Below are 20,504 nucleotides of genomic sequence, written 5' to 3' on the forward strand. Positions count from 1 at the left end.
CTAGCGTCATATCTTTCTCTAGCCTCTCTCTAGCGTCATCAGTCTTGTATCATCCCAGGTCTTGCCTCAGAGTGGTCCTCCTTGTTGTGCTGCCTTTATCTTTCACCTCTTGGCACAGGTGTGAACACTTACATATGTGCACACCTGTGCTCTCTAGCCCGGATGTCCATAATTACAGGCATGCCCCTCAGACCCAGGCATCTACTCTAGCAGCTGGGGGGCTGGAAAAAAGCCTGATATATTCATTTACCCTAAACCATGTAGCCTAGAGTAGGCACCAAAGCCTTGGACTTGCCTTGCCATCAGAAATATGGATTCACTCATTCATTCAATCAATTTATGTAGAGGGCCTATTTTACGTCAAACATTGTTCTAGGCATTAGAAATGTGTCTGACAGCACGCAAAATTGTTGCTGTCTCAAGTTTCCATTGCAATGAAGAAGCAGATGGCAAAAGTGCCAATGTCCAAAAAAGCAGGGAGTGATTCTTGACTCTGAAGAGAAAGGAAACTCAATCATGGAAGGCGTTCTTCTCTACTGGTTGGAGAAAACCCACTGGTATTAGGTGGGAGTTAAGCAGAGTGGGCCAGGAGTGAGTCAGGAAGATGTGTGGGGAGGAGACTTCCAGGTAGAGGGGAGTGAAGTGTCACCTCTCCTGCTTTAGGAATAATCAGGAAGGAAGTGACTGAGCTGGAGAAAGTAAAACTGGTGGCTGAAGCCAAAGACTGTTACAAATGGTGCCCCTTGGATGGGGGTGCTGGTGAGGATGATCATCCCAGGGGAAATGTGGAAAGAAGTGTTGGTGGGAGAGTCTCTGATAAGATATATAAGGGACTGCAAAAGCAGCCCCAGGATTTCAGTGTTTGGGATTTCAGATCTTCAGCGATTCTGGGGGCGGCCATTTCTGGCCCCACAATGCTGATCTTCCAGAAGGCTGTTGATGGCCTCTGGGGGACATGGGGAGGCTTCCAGCAGCTAACCTTGGAGAAGAAAAGTTCAGAGACTTTGCAGGTAGCCAAGTGACTGAAACTGTTCCCAGTTTGGCTGCGGTTATGTCCTGAAAAGGAAGGCGAAGACCTGGAGTCAGGTGCTTCGTTGAGGTACATAAATGTGGCTATATATTGGGTCATTCAGCCACTGCAGCTGCTGTTTTGAGTGTCGCTTGTCTGGTGCTGTGCTGGGGCATCTTGGCAGCTCCATGAGCATCTCCTATTGTGTCTTCTGTTGTCTTTATGAGTTGGATCCCAGCCTATAGTCTGGCTTCCACATGCTCTAGGTCCTCAGTGGCAGGAAGATGCCATCTTGGGATCCTTTGTGTTTAGGACTTTAAAACACTGGACACTGTTTCAGGTGAGGTAAATGGCCACTTGTGGCTTCAGAAACTCTTTGCTTTCCCTGGTTTGTTAAGTAAATCCCATTATTTTTCTCTGAACTCTTGCAATTGTGTGTGTGAGTGAAGAACTCAGATGGTGACCGGCAAACTATATGGGCAGTGTCCTTGGGCAGTTTTATTGCCCCTTGCTGCCCTGTATCAGAAGGACTGGAGGAAGTTAGCTAGAGGTCAGGGACAAGACTCAGACAGAGCCTTGATGGTCCTGGTCCCGAGTGGATCTGAAGGGTATGTGAAGCGCGGGTGCTGGAGATGCAAGGTAGACAGCACAGAGGTCAGCGCGCAACCAGCCATGGTCAGGAGGCTCTGCTCTAACCCAGGCAAAAGGCCATGGAGGCTGAGATCATCATAATGGATATGGTGAAAAGGAATTGAATTCTACAGCGTTTCTAAGGTAAACCGAGAGTTTTCTGATTCTTTAGGTGTGGAATCAAGATCATGGGTGTTATTATCTACATGAGGCTTGATGAGCAAACAGATGATGTGAATTAGCTGGTTTCTCAGGACCGCCCTGGATTCCTCAGATATTAACCGAAGCTTCTCCAACTACCCTCCCTCCTCAGTGAAACGAAGCTCAAAATAACAGCGCCGGAAGAGATTAGACAGTGCAAGTCCAGGACCTACCAGGGCTCAGCGTCCATAACCTTTTATTATCCATAGTTTTTAGAAATGAAAATAACTGCTTCTTAAATAATTAACCACAATTTTAAAACAAGCATGTCAAGCAAATACATATAATCAAAGAACGGGAGATTGGGAAAAGGAAAAAGTTTGGTTTTTTAAAACTTAAGTTTATTCTATGAAACGAGAATAAGGATGCTCAAGGAGCTGAGAGAAAGTGGGGAGGGCACCCACATTAACACATCCAGTGAAACTTGTTGGAGTCTGTGAGCAAATGGGCAGCACCAGGTGTGCATAATTAATCTTTTGTTCCAGTTCCTGAGTCCAGCGCAGGAGTCAGCTCTTTAGAAACACTCACTGACTGTGGAAGCTGTGGCGGCCAGGTGCCCTCAGTCTGAAGTAATTAAAAATCCCTCACTCGGCAGCAGAAACCCCCTCCTTGAAAAACAATGGCAAGCTGTTAGAAAAGAAATGCTAGGAAAGGGAAATAAAGCATCTTAGCGAGGTAGGTTTTTCAGTTTTTATGAATACATAAGTTACATCCTATGATGACAGAACCTCTTTTGCCTGGTGCGGTGGTGGGTGGCCAGTTCTCCTGAGAGGCAGCACCAGGCCGCGGAGCGCAGGGCGGAAGGCAGGGGGCAAGCGGGAGGCACCTCACCCGGAGGAAGACGCGCCTCTGCGGCCGCCATTTACGCTGCACGAGTGTGTGGGCACACGCACTGCTTGGCAATCTTTCTTGGACAATGAGGTTTTACAAGTCTGGCAAACATTCAGATGTGAACTTTACCTAAGTAAATAAAGCCATCTGTCCAGTCCAAAGTTTTCTTTTGTTGGGTATTGAAGTGGCTTCCTAGGAAAATGGCCAAGTGTTCAATTGTTCCAGGAGAAACAAGAAATACTGCTTTCTTTTCCTTTTTTTTTTTAACTTTAAGGAAAAGAACCACTTTAAAAATGGAAGAGTAATGGAAATCTACAAAACTAAATTTCAACAGAGTGAAAATTATTATTTTAAAGGAAAATGTTTGGACTTTTTTTTTTTTAATTTCTTGAGTTTTTAAAGTGTGATGCAACCAAAAGTAACGATGAAAAATAATTTGTTATCAGATATGTACAGAGTAGCCATGCTATATATAACTTATCACTCTAAAACTTTACAAGTCAGTAGAACTACACTTAACATGTCTATGGTAATTTGCTGCATTTTACATCAAAAATTTAAAATTCCTCTCCTTGAAATAATGCATTTTAAGATTATTTGTCAACTTGTGAAGTGACTGACTTTATTTTTCAACAATCTTTATTTTTATAATTACCACATCACCACCATCGAGAGTGTGTATCATTATAGATTTAGTAAGACCATAAATCAAATGTAGGAAACTGTGGTAAACTACTCAAATGAAAAGCAAGACAGTTTTCATTTTCAAATTGAAATAGTTTTCCATAAATTTGAATTCAAAATTAAAAGGAACTTTTTTTTTTTAACTCAGGAATATTCAAGCTTCAACGTGGTTACTAAACTAATTCCCTTTGGAAATTAACTGATGTTGATAATACAAGTCTTGAAATAAAATGACAAAAATTATTATCAACAAAAGTACTTTTGAAAAGATTAAGGTATAGTTTGTTGGATTTAGATATTAGGTATCTAACATCTTTATCAAATGAAAGTGACAAATAGACCATTTGGTAATTTGTCTAAAATTTAAATTTTGTCAGTTTGGACAAAGAAAGAAAATACTCACTTGAAAAGAAAAACTATCAAAAAAAAAAAACTATCAAAAAAGAAAAACTACTGAGAAAGGTGTTTTTTGATGAATCAAACACATCTAGAAATCTTCCACATAGAAAACTTTAGTCTGTTAATTATTTTATATGCTGGATTTGATGCAGAAGTATTTGGACAGAATGCTACCTGGTCAAAAAAAAACATGTGTGTATGTGTGTGTGTGTGTATGTGTGTGTGTGTGTATAACTTATGTCCTTTAACAAATTACTGCTTATGCATCTTTCTTGATTGCAATGCTTTATAGAGAATTGGGGAATTTGAAAGAAATAAATATTACAGTGAGATAAATCGGCTTTGTGCCTTAGGAAATCGATATCACCTTACTACACATAATCATTGAAAGACAATACTTGTAAGAGATATTGTAGTGTCATAGCCTTGGGTATTATTCAGAAGTGACACAATAGATACTATTAAAGAAAAATTAAACATTAGAAGGATCATTTTGAATCCATTCATTATCAATTTTTAAAAAGCCATTCATAAATTTTGACTCTCTAATAGTAACAAATTATTTGATGTGACGGATTTGTATGTTCAAATGGATTTTAATATATTAACATATCTGGATTTTATGGTTAAGAACCATTAATTTAGACAAGTCATTTATTCTTTATTTGCCTGTTTCCCTTTCTGTATAGTGAGTTTCTTTCTTTCTTTTTTTTTTTTCAGTGTGTGAAAGAGGAGATTTCACTACTGCCTATGAGGGACTCACTATTGAATGTTGATTATTGAATATTCTTCTGTTTGCCATCTGGATTTTCAGCTGCAATTTGGACTGTTTTTATTTTTTTGCTCAGATAATATTCATGTAAGAATGATAAAGAGTGTGCTTATGGACTAAAATAACTGAAATATTCTTGAAGATCACCTGGTATATCCATCTCTCTCTAGTTTACATTTTATAACCTGTTCAGAAGTAGTCTGTTTACCTTAGGGGTTTCCATCACTTTGCTTTATTTACTCCATTATTTTAAAGACAAAACAAATGTTTTACATATGTATTAAGCACATTTATCTCTTTTATAAGGCATTTACAAACTATGAATAATGTGTTTCCTGTTTTCAAAGGCACACATAGAAGAAAGTCTGAAAGCATTGGAAAGGGTGACCTGCGAGCACATTGTGTCCAGAGATGGGGGCTGAGGGTGGGGTGCAGCTAGGAGGGGATGGAGATGGATGGGTGGGATAATTTATAGTGAAAGATGCGCCTAGGAATGTGAACTGGATAGCCTTATGGAATGGATTTACCATATGTTTAAAAAATGTGGATCTTACTGTATAGGTGAGTAACTTGCTTTGATAGTTATTACCTCTAGCAGCAGGAGGGATAAATGTGAAGGGGCTAGCAGGTTAATTAACAGATTCTTGAAAAGTTTAACCAAGAGATTATGAATACTTGAGAATGGAGAGGAGGAAACAAATTTGAGAGAAATTTATTTAATGGATGAAATTTTTGGGATTTGATGATCAGTAAAAGAAGAATTGGATCGTTTGGGAGTTTATCCTGGACACATGATGATGTCATCAACTACAACAGGTAAAATGGGAACTCTGGGATGAGGGTGGCACATTCATGTGAAAATCATCAAAAAGTACATTCATTATCATACCTCATATAGAAGTTTTAAGTACTACAAGTCAGAAGCAATGGGGCTTAACAACCTTATCCAAGTTGCAGTTAACACTGAACCACTTCCTCCATCGTATTTCACTTCTTCATCTAGATGAGCAGTTTAAAAATCTTGAAACTCTGTCTGCCTCATGGATAGAAATTTGAGTCAGGTCCTGCAAGAGTAATTAACCTATACAGCAGCTTTTACTGACAAAATGCAAATAATCTTTATCTTGTCTATTATTGGATAGAATTTGTTCAACTTTTAGTATTTATGCCCGTTAAATCACATTGAGAGCGTTATTCTAAAAGTTGTTTCTAAGTTTAATACATGGAGGTTTTATATAGGCAGCCAAATAGTCTACACTGTGTTCTGAAATAATTATGAAGTGAGACTTGACATTCATGTGAGATCATCCATTTTACAGTTACCTTGAGCTTCCCCTGCAGGCCTTCTCTCGGGGAGGAGACAATATTGAGATTCCATCATCTTTTAACAATTTGGGAAGTGCATAAAATTGATTTTATTTCATTAGCTAAGCAAGTTAATGGTTATTTTATCACATATCAAAAAACTCCTGCAGCACAGTAGATCAGATATATTACTTCATGTTTAACTTGCTTGCATTAATTTAGTGTTGCTAATTTTTACATTTAATTGAAAACTTTCAAAAATTGAAAACTTTCAAAATGTCTCTATCAAAGTAGTCATTATCTAGAATTTTCTTGAGCTAAATAAAAGAATAATGAAAGTTCATTTTGACTATTGCATTTAATATTAATTTTCTTGCTTGTCATGGAATTCTCATTTCTAACCATGTAGCTGAAAGGAGAACTTTGTTCATGCATGTAAACCAATGCAAAGTTGCTCATGCAAATAAATGTTTTTGAAATGGCTAGTATATTATTCTGACTGATTTGAATGCTATTTTGGATTTTTTTCCTGTTTTGTTTCATTAATGCCCTGGGTTTCAAGTAGATTAGCAACAGTCAAATACATTTAAAGATTTTTTTTCCCCTTGACTCAAAATTAACCAGTTCACTGAAAAATTCTTATTTGATAGATAATTCTAAGGTAATTCAAGTAGCATGTAGAAATTCAAGTCAAGTTTCAGAATTCATAAAATGTCTATGCACTCATTTGAATCTTTGCCAAAAAAATGCTGTAAAAGATGATCTTCATGTTCGGTTACTTTTCTACTTTGTTATTGTTACTGGGAACAGAGATAAGGTTTTTTTTTTTTTTTTTTTTTTTTTTAAGAAAGAGACTAACCAAGATGTTTTGAAAGAGAGCTCTATCTTTTTATGATTGTTCACTTTATTTCTATAGCAACAGGATGCTGGAGTTTGTTTTTCAAATATATTTGGTTACAGGTATTAATACTATTCAGAGCTAGTACCAAACTGCTAGTACCATGAACACCTGTTCTGATCTTTAATGATAATAACTTTCTATTTCTACTCCACTAATAGGAAAATATCAAATTATAAATAAGTAGAGGAAAATATGGTAAATAAATCTTGCTTCTGGTTCAAAGGTGAATGACTACATGATCAAAACCAATGATTCATCTTTTTCTATTATCATTTTCCTAAGAATTATATATTTTAATATTATAAACTTGTTCAACATTGACAACTATTTCCAATATCATAGAATATAATGAGAAGATACCGGACTAAAAGTCTATGGTTTGGCTTTTAAGGAACTTCCACTTTATTTGGTTGCTGTTATCATATTCAAATCAGAATATCAAAGAACTGTTTCTGAAAAATAAATTTAACATAGTTTTCATTATCTTTCTGGAAGAAGTATTAGATTTTTTAACATAACTGATTAATAAATTCCATTACAGATGCCAATAAATATTTGCCCTTTAGTGCCATCATTTACGCTTACAGTTGGGACCGAATTTAAAAAAAACAAAATACTGTGCTTAAAAAAACAAAAGGTAAAAGAAGACTCATCTTTAGCATTTTCCCCCTAAGAAACCCCTTGTACATTTTTATAAACTTGGGTTATAGCTAATATTGATTATTTTAAAAGCTAATTTATGAGCAAGAATAAGTCTGAAGCTTGTATATAACAAAATAACTTTTTAAGATTTTATATTCTCAATTATTCAATTAACTATATAACAGTATTGGTCCTCTTTTTTAAGATGAGAGAGCAGGGGTTTCTCTTTTTATTCAAAACTTGTCCAACTAGTTTGAGAAATACCAATACCAGAGACTGGTTATAATAATTGGGTATGGGTTTTATTTGTTTTTGATTTTACGTTTCCATGAATATAAACTTCTAAAAGTAGATTTTTCTTACCTAGTTCATTTAGGTCCCAGATATATAGTCAGTAATATGTGTGTGGAATGTACTAGTACATTCTTTAATAGTAGTTAAATAATTAAAGGTAATGAAAATACTTTGTGGCACCAAACACTGCTTTATAAATGAGTCATTTCCTATATTTTCCTCATGGGCTCTACCAGCTCCTTCTCCCCCCTCCCCTCCTCCCCCCCTCTTCCCCTCTACCCTCTCTAAAATTCTACTCTGGGCTGGAGACACTTGGGTACAGGGGTTCTTAATAACATTTCACCTCTTGAATTTTCCTCTACTGTTTACACTATTGAATCATAATTTGATGAATTAGGTGAAACTAATGGCAAAGATATCAAAGAGCAGTTAAAATAGTCACCTCTATAACAGTTGATTCTAATATTTGTAGTAATTAAAAGAAATAGTCACAGAAAAGAAATTCGACTTTTCACCAAAATATGTTATTTAATTTCTGGTTAAGCCTTACACAAAGAGAACTAAATGCAAACCAACTGCTTATAATGAATAAATCTCTGTACATTAGCATGAAAGTTTTGAATATGAACAAACAAGGAAAAAGGAGAAGTTGCTGCAGGACCCAAGTTGGAGTCACATGGTTTCAAAGTTTGTGGAAAGTTTTTTCCCTTTTTTTTTTTTTGTTTGTGTGTATGTGTGTTCTGTATATGTGTCAAGATTTCAGATGTAAGTTCTTCAAAGCTGTCAGACTACATCTCTTCTGTTGGTTTGGAGCTGATTTTCGACCTTCTTTAACAGGTAAGATTTAAAACAATTTAAAGAAATTATAGACTGACTTTTTTTTATTCAGAATTCAAATGGATGTGTTGCTGTGGTTTCATTGCTAAGAATTCTCCTTTATCTGCCTTTCACTTTCTTTTTAACACTAATTGATTGGGACAGTTAAAAGTTTTACTACCTGTATAAAAAATGATCTTCCTTATTAATGAAGATTAATTATGTTTGATTGGGGAGACTGTTTTATTTTTGACTTTTTTAAGGGAACTGAATATACACTACCTTGTCAAAAGCCTCGGTAATATTTACACTTGTTAACTAAAGATAGATAGAAATTGCTAGATGTGTCCATGAAAGCAGGTATTCCTGCTGAAATACCCCAAGAGGGAAGGGAATGGGAGAGTATTCCCCAAATTTTTCTACTTTTAAAATTATATAGTATATATTTTTTCTAAACCCCAGTGAGTCATACCACTCTCATGGAACTCCTCTGTTACTCATTGCCACAGCTGCCACAAGGCTTCCTGAAACCTCAGCATGCCACCTCCAGCTGTCCTCCCGGGAGCCTCCTGGGAGGCTTAAGTTCTTCCTTCAATACTTGCATGAAATTAACAAAAATGATTTTCCTGGTTGTACATTTCTTCACTTATGTTCTTGGAATCATCACATATATTTCATGGATTTGTGTTCTGGTGCTTTATCTAAATTTAAGAAACTCATGGGATAAATATTGTTTTCTTTAATATTTTTCCCTTCTTTACCTATCTTGAAATGATGTAGTGTTGCATGGATAACACATGTTCAAAGCATTATTACTAAATGAATGGTATTAAGTGTTTCCATTTGTAAAAAATAATTGTTTACTGTACAAAAGTTCTCTGATGTTATAAATTCTATTAATTTCTTGATTCTGATGGTATAATATGTACCATGATCCATGTATGGTTTGTAACAAAAATATCTTCTGTCTTCTACAGAAGAAGTTATTTTTCCCTTAAAAATAACCCACAAAACTAATTGGTAAATACTGAAGTGTGATCATTAGCAACCACAATAAGCAAATCTACTCTCTCTTTGTCATAGAGATAGAGATAGATGGGTTTTGAATGTTTGCACGTTTGTGCCGACATTTATTTGGTTAGAGTCTGATGAGTCATCAAAAAGTCATATTTCATTAATATATGTGCCTCCTGATTGGGAAGAAATTCTAAAATATTCTTTGCTAAAACATTCATTCCTTCTTTAAAATAAGGCCTTTATTTGTGTAATCGTAGTTACTTCAAAGTACATGAAATTTATCTTTATGGTTATAAAACAAAATATAGGAGCTAATTTGTGTTAAAAACAGCAATCTCAATTAAAAATAGATATGGTTAAAATGGGATGTTATTAGAACATGTAAGAACTTTAGAGCCCACGATTGGAACCATTTTAAAGAAAAGCACTGACAATTCAAATTGTTTAATATAAAGTCTTGGTTTCTGTTTGACCTCACAGATGAGGCCTGCTCCTAGGAAAGATAAAAGATACCTTCTACCTGGGCCATGAGAAGGATAGGAGTAGAGGTAGATTGGGCCTCCCTGACGGCACAAGGAGTTGAGCACAGCACTGTGAAGCTATCTGCAGTCTCTGCAGCATGAGTTTGATTGAGTTAGCCCGCTGCTCCTATTGGCAGTGTATTTCAGTCAGTCTGCCTATTCTGGTTCCCCACTCTGTCTCTGGTGAATCCTCTCACACACCCCCTCCCCCCATCCCGCACCTCTGGCCTGTCTCCTAGTTCTTGTATGCATAAATAAATAAATCTTAAAAAAAAAAGAGATTAATATCTATGCTTTGCAGTTTGTCTGTTCTTAGACTCTTATCAGAAATTTGACAAAGAGTGTCTCCCTATTGGCCGAAGGGGTTAAGACACAACCTCTGAAGCTATCCACAGCCACTGCAGAACGAGTTCAATCCCCAGTGAGGGAGCTGACCCATCTGGCACAGCAGACCTCCCCTGTCTTGCCTGCTGCTCCCCTCAGCAGTGTATTTCAGTTAGTTTGCCTGTTTTTCTCTCTGCTCTGTCTCTGGTGACTCCTCTCACCCCCCATACCTCTAGCCTGTACCCCAGTTCTTGTATACATAAATAAAGAAATCTTTAAAAAATAGATATGATCCATTTGCCTGGGAGATATAACATATTTATTAGAAAACATGCAGATAGAAGTTTTGGGAAGGGAAAATGAGGAAGAAAGTTTTATGATTTCAGAGTGCTTATCTAAGTGTAGTAGTTACTGGGCCACTACAAATTTGACTCTGAGCTTCTTTCTGAAACTGAAAACAGTGAAATGGCTATTCCAGGTTGTCAGAATGGGGGCACAAAATGCTGCAGGATTGTGGAGGAGCAACATCTTGTAAGTAGAACTACTTGTAATAAAGTAGAACTAGTTGTAAGTTGTTCTACTTTATTTCTCATCTTTATTCCTATTATTTTGCTTGTTTCTTTGCAATGGCTACGCCTCTACTAAAATGGTGAATAAAAGTAGAAAGTATAGACATTCTTGCTCTGTTCCTGATCTTAGGAAGAAAGTGTTCAATATTTCATCATTAAGTATATTGCTGTAGACTCCTTTTAAATGTCCTTCATTAGGTTTAGAAAATTTCCTTCCATCCTAGTTTGCTTGGTAGTTTTTAAAAATTATAAATGGACTTTTTGGGTCAAATGATTTTTCTGTGTCTATTAAAATGATGGTACAGTTTTCAATTTTATTTTATTCATGTTATGGATTGCATTGATTCTCAAATGTTAAATCAACTTTGATTAACTGCAATTATCCCTATCCTGGGTTCAGTTTGCTAAATTTGTTAAGTATATTTGAACCTATTTTCATGAAAGATAGGGGTCTATAATTTTCTTTTGTAATAGCTAATATAGAGTAAGTTGGGAATATCTCTTCTCCTATGTATTCAACAGGGTTTGGATTAAATGGGTTTAAAATTCACCAGTCACATCATTTGAACATGGAGTTTTCTTTGTAGGAAGGACTTCTTAATTTTTTTTTTAAGTAATTATAAGTCTATTTTGATTTTCTTTCATTTTGTGGCAATTTTAGTGGATGTGTTTTTGAAAGAAGTTTTCTATTTCATTTAGATGTTCATATTATCTTTACAGGATCTGTATCAACAACCTATTTCTCATTGCTGTTGATTTGTGTTTTTTCTTTTTCTTTCCAAAAACACTGTCTTTGGCTTTAATTTCTCCTATTTCTAAATTGCTTTTAAATATCTATTAATTTCTGCTCTTAACTAGTTCCTTCTTCCTATTTGTATTAGACTTACTTTTCTTTTTTAATTCATAACGTGAAAGCTTAGTTACTTATTTTAAAATGTTTTTCTTTGTAAGGTAAATATTTAAAGCTACAAATTACTCCAAACATGTTCTTAGCCACATCTTAAAATTTTTATGTATTTTTATTCTGACTCAAAATCTAATTTTCCTTTGATCAATAGTTCATTTAGTAGTGAGATATTTAGTTTTCAAATAAGGATTCTCCAATTATCTTTTTGATTTTTAATTTTATTTTGTATAAAAAAATTATTTCCTTTGGAACTCTAGGCCTTTCAAATCTTTTTAAAACTTATTTTACTCTCTGTATAGTCCATTTTATTTAATGGACTATGTGCACCTGAAGAGAATGTACAACCTGCAATTGTGCCATCAATATCAATCAGGGAATGATCATTTATATACTTAACATTTTGCCTACTTGCTTTATCAATTTGTAGGACAAGAGTATCAAAATCTTTACATGGAGTTGTAGCATTGACTATCTCCTTTTACTCAATGCACTTTTAAACTATATGTGGCAATGTTTTCTATTTCTTTGTTACTTCTTTCTTTTCTTTTGGAATTTTGAATATTTTTTGGGAACTGATTTTAATTTGTCTATTGGGCTTTTGTATACTGCTTATTTATATTTCTTTTAAGTGGTTATTGTAGGGATGTATTTTAACTTTCTGAATCTATGCAGAAATTTTATAACCATGTAAGATTATGTAGCACCCCTACTACTGTATATTTCCATAATATAAAATACTAAATTCTTTGATCTTTCTCAACACGAAGAGATGATTAAAGAGTGGAAGGAAATGCTAAATAAGCTGGCAGACTCAGGAAAGTACTGGAGCTTAAAAGAAGAGAAAACATTACACCAATGAATGCTACCTATAAGTAGTAGAATTCAGGATACTTTTGATCAAGCAGTTATGGTCCTGAGCAAAAGATAAACAAAATGAAATGAATAATAATGCAAATTTTAAAAATTGGACACAAATTGAATTCTGGAAAGTAAAACAGTAATAATATCTATGTGATTAATATTCCTGAAGACAAGATTTAAATATATATATATGTATGATATTCAACTACATAAGACACCACTCTTTTTTTTTTTTTTTTGCATTATTTACCTTGACTTACAACACTGTATAGTTTCATACCTCTTCAGATGTATGTCACTTCACCACACCCACCACCATAGTCTTCCACCTTAGACCACTGGGAACTCAATTTTCTCCCCTATTCTGGTATCCTCAATTCTACAGTCAGATTTCAAGGGTTTGTTCTGGTTTGGTTTTGTCTGTTCCTTTGTTTTGCTTCTCTATATTCCACATTTGAGTGAAATCATCCAGTATTTGTCTTCTTCTTATTTTATGTAGCATAACCCTCTCCAGTTACATCCATGTTGTTACAAATGGCAACATTTCATCTTTTTTTATAACTTTACAGTGGCAAAACCTAGCTGGTGGAATCAACCGTATTTGCATTGTGTGTGTGTGTGTGTGTTTATTACATCTTCTTAATCCTTGGACATTTAGGCTGTTCCCATAATTGCCTATTGTAAATAGTGCTGTGATGAATGCAAGAGTGCACATATTCCTTCAAATTAGTGTTTTCCATTTTTGGGTTGATACCAAAGAGTGGAACTACTGGATTGTGTGGTAGATCTATTTTTTTTTAGGTTAAAATTATTTTTTCTATTGTGTATTCTTGTTTTATAAATTATTTTATTTTATATAATTCTTATATCATTTCATTTTTGCATAATACATGCATTTTCATTTTGGTTATATTTCCCATACAATTCCCACCTACCTCTTCTGATCTGTTTTTAATATTTTGAGAAAATATTAATGCTGTTTTCCACAGGGGCGGACCAGTCTGAATTCCCACCAGTAGTTTAGGAGGATTTTTTTTCCTGCATTCTCACCAACACTTGTTTCTGATATTTTTATAGGGGTCTTTCTCATAGGTGTGAAGTGGTATCTCACTGTAGATTTAATTTGCATTTCCCAGGTGATAAATGATTATGATCATTTTTTTTTCAGATGCCTATTACGCATCTGCACAAGATACTAAAGAGATTTTTTTTTTAAGATTTATTTATTTTATACAAGCACTGGGGTACGGGCCAGAGGCGCGGGAGGGTGAGAAAATTCACCAGAGCCAGAGCGGGGAGCAGAACAGGCAGGAGAGGTCTGCGCGCCATGTGGGACCCTCCTCCGTTGGCCAGGGAGCAGCCAGGGATCGAACTGGTGCCGCAGAGGCTGTGGGCAGCTTCGCAACCCAGCGCTCAACCGCTGTGCCACCGGGGAGGCCCGATACTAAAGAGATTTTAAATGCACTTGAATATTGAAGGTAAAATGACAATGTCTATCACTTGCAAGCTAGCGCTTGCTAGCCATGGATCTGGTCAAGTTACTGAATTCTCTGTGCCTCATTTTCTCCTTCTTTAAATAGGGAATAATAGCAGTACTTATATTGAAAGGTTTAGAAGCCAATTAGTTAATATAAGTAAAATACGTAGTATCTGAAGAAAAGTAGTACTTTGATAGGCAAACTCTTCTTCTCCACTTTCTCTTCCTACTTTTTACCTTCTCATTTTATAAATTATTACTATTAATATTTAACAGGCTTCTAGAAGTTTAGGCCAAGTAAAGACATAAGCTATAAAAAGAAAGGAAGAAAGAAAACGGTCATTATTTGCCTCTAAATTGAGTTACTTGGAAAAATCAAGAAAAAAATTTGTGCCAGATTGCCACATATAAGTGAATACACAAAATCAGTAATGATCATATGTAACACTCAGTCATCTAGAAAAATAATTAAAATGTTATCAAAATAAATTATTGAGTTTATAGAAAATTTCAAACAAAATGAATCATGTTATGTAGAAAATTGAAAACCGTTAAAAACATTTTACAAAGACTTGAAAATAATATTTAGCTTACTCATAGATAGGAATACTAAAAATGTTAATTTTTTTGAGATTTATTTATTTATGCATACAAGAGCTGGTGTATAGGCCAGAGGTGTGGGGGAGGGGGGGTGAGAGGATTCACCAGAGACAGAGTGGGGAACGGAACAAGCGGATTGACTGAAATACACTGCTGAGGGGAGCAGAGGACGAGCAGGAGAGGTCTGCTGTTCCATGTGTGCAGCTCCCTGGACGGGGCTCAAACTCGTGCTGCAGTGGCAGCGGATAGCTTCATATGTTGTGCCTTAACCCCTTGCGCCACCAGGAAGGCCATAAAAATGTTAATTTTTCCAGGTTGTTGTATACATTCAATTTAGAATCAGTTAAAATTCCAGCAGATATTTTTGGACAATGGGAAAATCTGACCTAAAATTCATATGAAACAATGAGCACACTTGAAGTCTAGATGATTTTGAAAAGCTGGAGCAAGTATTCAGAGTTATGCTCCACTTTGAAAAGCTATACCAACAAAAGGTACAATTTTCTATGGAAGTCAATGAAAAATCTTGTGGTGAAGAAAAGAAAACCATGCTAGTGCACGTTGATTTGTGTAGCAGAAGCAACACAAATCTTGAGGGATTGTATTTGATGATACATGGAAAATTGGCACACTGATTGGGTAAAAACATTAAATTTCACTTCACTTTGTGTGTAAAGGTGAGCTGCAGGTGAATTAAAATCCTAAATGTATAAGTTAAAATTATAAAAATAACAGGAAGTGAGGGGGAAATCTTTGAGAAGTTAGAGTAGGAATAATAAAAAGGGGACCATAGTAAAAAGTCTAAGTGGGAAAACAGATGGATTTTATTATATCAAAAATAAAGATTTTCCATGCTATGAGGAACATCAAAGACAAAATAAATGATGAAGTAATTGAAGATATTTGCAGTGTCCATTGTCAGCAAGCAAACAATCAATAGCTGGAATACTATAAATTAGAGAGAAAAGTACAATAAATCCAATAGAAATTGGGCAAAGTGTTTATGTGGACATTTTGCGGAAGGAGAAAGCTGAATGGTTAATAAATCTGTAACAAGATGTTTAACACCCTAGTAAATGGCAAAGTAAAAAGGCAAAGTAAAACAACAGCGATTTATGATTTTAAGCCTACATTTCAGCTTAGAAAACTGACTAATATTAGGTGCTGATGAAGACATGAGTAATTGTCATGCCGTTCTGGGCAGCAATCTGACAATGTCTAAATAATATGAAGAATGAACCTAGTTTTATGAACCAGGAAGTCTATTTTTTTTTTTTTTTGTGGGACCCTCGCCAGTGGCTGGGGATCAAACTGGCACTGCCGAGGCTGCCGGGAGCCTCGCAATCCAGCGCTCAACCACTGTGCCACCAGGGGAGGCCAGGAAGTCTATTCTTGGTTATATATCTAGGGAAAAATTTGTGTAAATCAACGAAGAGATGTTTACAGAAACATTTATTGACTTATAGTGACTTTTATCTTACTTGTAAGAGATATGGATTACTTATAAGCAATCTATATCTCTTATAAGTTAGAGAAATAGAGAAATAAAACCTGCAACACATGTGTAGACTTTGTGCAGCAGCCATAGATAACAAACAATGATTAAATGTAGCAATGGATAAATCTCAAATTATTGCTGAGCATAAACTAGTAAGAAACATGATGAGGCATTTCATGGTGTTATTTATTGCAGGTCAAAATAAGCATAGTGTAAAGCACTACATACACATACACACATACGCACACATGGAGAATTTATTGAGAGTACATGTAAAATAAACATAGGAGAGTAGGAGTCTTTGGAAAGAGTTATGATAATAAAGGAGAAAAGGTAGAAACTATTAAAATACAAAAAGAGAGCCCTCATGTGAACAAAGATTTAGCAAAGAAATAAAGGAATATTATCTTCCAGGTCTGTGCACCTGAATCTGTAAAGAAGCACAAATAAAAACATAGCAAAATAGAAAACCTAAAAACACAGTAAAGAAGAACTTTCTCTCTTTTTTTTTTTTTTCCTAATTAGGTCTATTGTGGTAATGTTGGTTTACAGCACTGTATTTGTTTCAGGGCTTATAGATCCTCTACAAATGTATGTTTTCATACCATGGCCACTACTGAAGTCCCAATAATCTTCCACTATGTTCTGCTTGTCTCCCTGCCTCCCGAGCCCCTACCTTACTCCACTCATATTCTGGTTGCCTCAGTTTTGCAGTCAGATGCCAAGGGTTTTTTATTGGTTAGATTTTGTCTGACCCTCTGTTTTCTTTCTCTATAGTCCATATGTTGGTGAGACCATCGGTATTTGTATTCTCCTGACTATTTTGCTTAACATTAACCTATTTCCATCCATATTGTTGCAAATGGCAACATTTCATCTTTTAAATAACCGAGTCCTCTGTCCTTGTGCATTTAGCTTCTTTCCAAACTTTGCTATTGTAAATAGGGATGCAAAGAATATACGAGTGTATATATCCCTTCAAATTAGTGTTTTTGCATTCTTTGTGTAGATACCTATGAGGGAATTGCTGGGTCACATGGTAGATCTATTATTAACATTTGGGGAAACGTTCATACTGTTTTTCATAGGGCTGCAATTCCCACCAATAGCTTTCAGGGATTCCTTTTTGTTCATACCTTCACTAACACTTCTTATTTCTGGACTTTTTGATAAAGGCCATTCTCACAGGTGTGAGATGGTATCTCATTGCAGTTTTGATTTGCATTTCCCTGTTGATAAGTGATGATAAGCATTTCTTTTTTTAATATTTTATTTTATATAATTCTTACATCATTTTTCATCTTTGCACAATGTGTGCATTTTCATTATGGTTATATTCCCCATACAATTGCACCCCCCCCTTATCATGTGCCCTTTGCTATCTGTATGTCTTCATTGGAGAACTGCTTATTTAGTTTTTCTTTACATTTTTTGATTGGTTTATAAATTTTGTCGGATTGTCTGAGTTCTTTGTAGATCTTGTATATGAGCTCCTTATCAAATGTATGCTATGAAAATATTATCTCCTATTCAGTAGGGTGTCTTTTTGCTTTACTGACAGTCTCTTTCACTGTACAGAAGCTTTTTAGTTTGATTTGTTCCCATTTGTTTATATTTGCTTTGGTTTTTATTGCCTTTGGAGAATAAGCTCCAATACATCTCTAAAGTCAGTGTCATGGGGTGTTTTAATTCCTGCAATATACTTTATAGTTTTACATCTTATATCCATGTCTTTAATCCATTTTGAGTTATTATTTGTTTAATTTGTGAGATGGTGATCTAGTTTTATTCTTTTGTATGTGGCTAGCTAGTTTTCCCAACACCACTGTGGAAGATACTCTCCTTTCTCCAGTGTAAACTTTTCTTTTAAATATAATCGTTTTTTTAAGGATTTATTTATTTATTTATGCATACAAGAACTGGGGTACAGGCCAGAGGTGCTGGGGGTGAGAGGGATTCACCAGAGACAGAGTGGGGAACAGAATAGGCAGACTGACTGAAACACAGTGTTGAGGGGTGCAGCGGGTGAGCCAGGAGAGGTTTACTGTGCCAATGTGAGTAGCTCCCTGGCTAGCCAGGGATTGACTTGTGTTGCAGAGGCTGTGGAGGCTGTGGATAGCTTCACAGTGCTGTGTTTAACTCCTTGCGCCACTAGGGAGGCCCTCTGAGGTGTAAACTTTTAGTTCCTTTGTCATAGATTTACTGTTTATAGATGTGCAGGTTATTTCTGGGCTTTCAATTCTATTCCATTGGTTGGTGTAACTGTTTTGTACTAGCACCATATTATTTTGATTACTATAGCTTTGTCATGTAGTTTGAAGTCTGGGAATATGATATCAGCACTCTATCTCTTTTTTGTCAAGATTGTTTTGGATATTCAGGATCTCTTGTAATTCCATGTGAATTTCAGTATGGTTTGTTCTGTTTTTTTAAGAATGCCATGTAACTTCAGTAGGGATTGGATTGAATCTGTGTATTAATTTGGGTAGGATGGCCACCTTAACAATGTTAATTCTTCCAATCTGTGAACAGGGGATATCTTTCCACTTTGTTCTATCTTTTCTGTCTTTCCTTTTTTTTTTTTTTTAAAGATTTATTTATTTATGCATACAAAAACTGAGGTGTAAGCCAGAGGTATGGGGGGTGAGAAGATTCACCAGAGACAGAGTGGGGAACAGAACAGGTGGATCCACTGAAATACACTGCTGAGGGGAGCAGCGGGTAAGTCAGGAGAGGTCTGCTGTGCCATGTGGGTTAGCTCCCTGGCTGGCTGGGATTGAACTCATGCTTCAGAGGCTGCAGAGGCTGTGGATAGCCTCAGAGCACTGTGCTTGACCACTTGCACCACCAGGGAGGCCATCTTCTATTTGTTTTAACAGTGTCTTATAGTTTTCATTGTACAGATCCTTAATCTCCTTTAAGTTTACTCCTAGGTATTTAATTCTTTTTGATGCAATTATGTGTGTTGTTTGCTTGATTTTTTTTCTCTTCTGTTTACCACAGAAATACAACTTCTCTCACTCTTTATCACAGAAATACAACTGATTTTTACAAATTGATTTTTATACTCTACTGCTTTACTAACTTTATTTATTATTTCAATAGTTTTTTAGTGGAGTTGTTAGGGTTTTCTTTGTATATTGTCATGTCATTTGTAAATAGTTATAGTTTTACTTATTTTTTCCCAATTTGGATTACTTTTATTGTTTACTCTTGCTTGATTGCTTTAAATGAAATTTTTAGAACAATGTTGAATAGCAGTGGTGAAAGTGATCATACTTTTCTATATCAACTCTTAGAGAAAGAGCTTTCAGTATTTCACCATAGAGTATGATGTTGGCTATGGTTTTGTTATAATATACCTTCATTATATTGAGAAATATTCCATATGTTTTTTGTTTTTGAAATTTTTTTATCATAAAATATTTTGAATCTTAACAAATGTTTTCCCTACATCTGTTGATAAAATCATATGATTTTAATCTTTCTTTTTGTTGATGTGATGAATTATATTGATTGATTTTCAGATGTTAAACCATCCCTGTGACCCTGGAATACATCCCACTTGATCATGATATATGATCCTTTTGATGTATTGTTGAATTCAGTTTGCTAAGATTTTGTTGAGGATTTTTAGATCTGCGTTCATCAGAAAAATAGATCTGTAATTTTCTTTTTTGTGTGTGATGTCTTTGGTAGGTTTTGGTATCAGAGTGATATTGACCTCATAAAATGTGTTTGGAAATCTTCTCTCTATATTTTTGGAAGCGTTTGAGAAGGATAGATATTAACTCACCTTTGAAGATTTAGAAGAACTTACTACTATCTGGTCTGGGCTTTTGTTTTTTGGGGAGAATTTGATTGCTTCAATTTTCTTTCTTCTTATTGGGCTTTCAGGTTTTTGTCTCCTTACAGATTCAGTCTTAGAGGGTTCTAGATTTCTAAGAATTCCCCCATGTCATAAAGTTTATTCAGGGGCCTCCCTGGTGGTGCAAGGGCTTAAACAACACATTATGAAGTAATCCACAGCCTCTGCAGCATGAGTTTGATCCCCAGCCAGCCAGGGAGCAATCCACATGGCACAGCAGACCTCTCCTGTCTCACCTGCTGCTCCCCTCAACAGTGTGTTTCAGTCAGTCTGCCTGTTCTGTTCCCCATTTTGTCTCTGGTGAGTCCTTTCACCCCCTGCATCTCGGGCATGTACCCCAGGTCTTGTATGCATAAATAAATAAATCTTTAAAAAAAT

General features: G+C 35.5%; 1 long non-coding RNA gene across 1 annotated transcript; it reads right to left on the reverse strand.

Annotated features, from left to right (window-relative positions):
* Positions 1 to 2,168: 2,168 nt before the first annotated feature.
* LOC119243645 (uncharacterized) lies at positions 2,169 to 20,205 on the reverse strand. Its single transcript, XR_005124799.2, has 3 exons — positions 20,055 to 20,205; positions 5,416 to 5,559; positions 2,169 to 2,448 (listed from the first exon to the last, which is right to left on the reverse strand). It is a non-coding gene; the product is annotated as an uncharacterized LOC119243645 (long non-coding RNA).
* Between the last annotated feature and the right edge of the window lie 299 nt (positions 20,206 to 20,504).

Source organism: Talpa occidentalis, unplaced genomic scaffold (genome assembly GCF_014898055.3).
Source record: "Talpa occidentalis isolate TD23 unplaced genomic scaffold, MPIMG_talOcc4v2.1, whole genome shotgun sequence".
Lineage (NCBI taxonomy): Eukaryota > Metazoa > Chordata > Mammalia > Eulipotyphla > Talpidae > Talpa > Talpa occidentalis.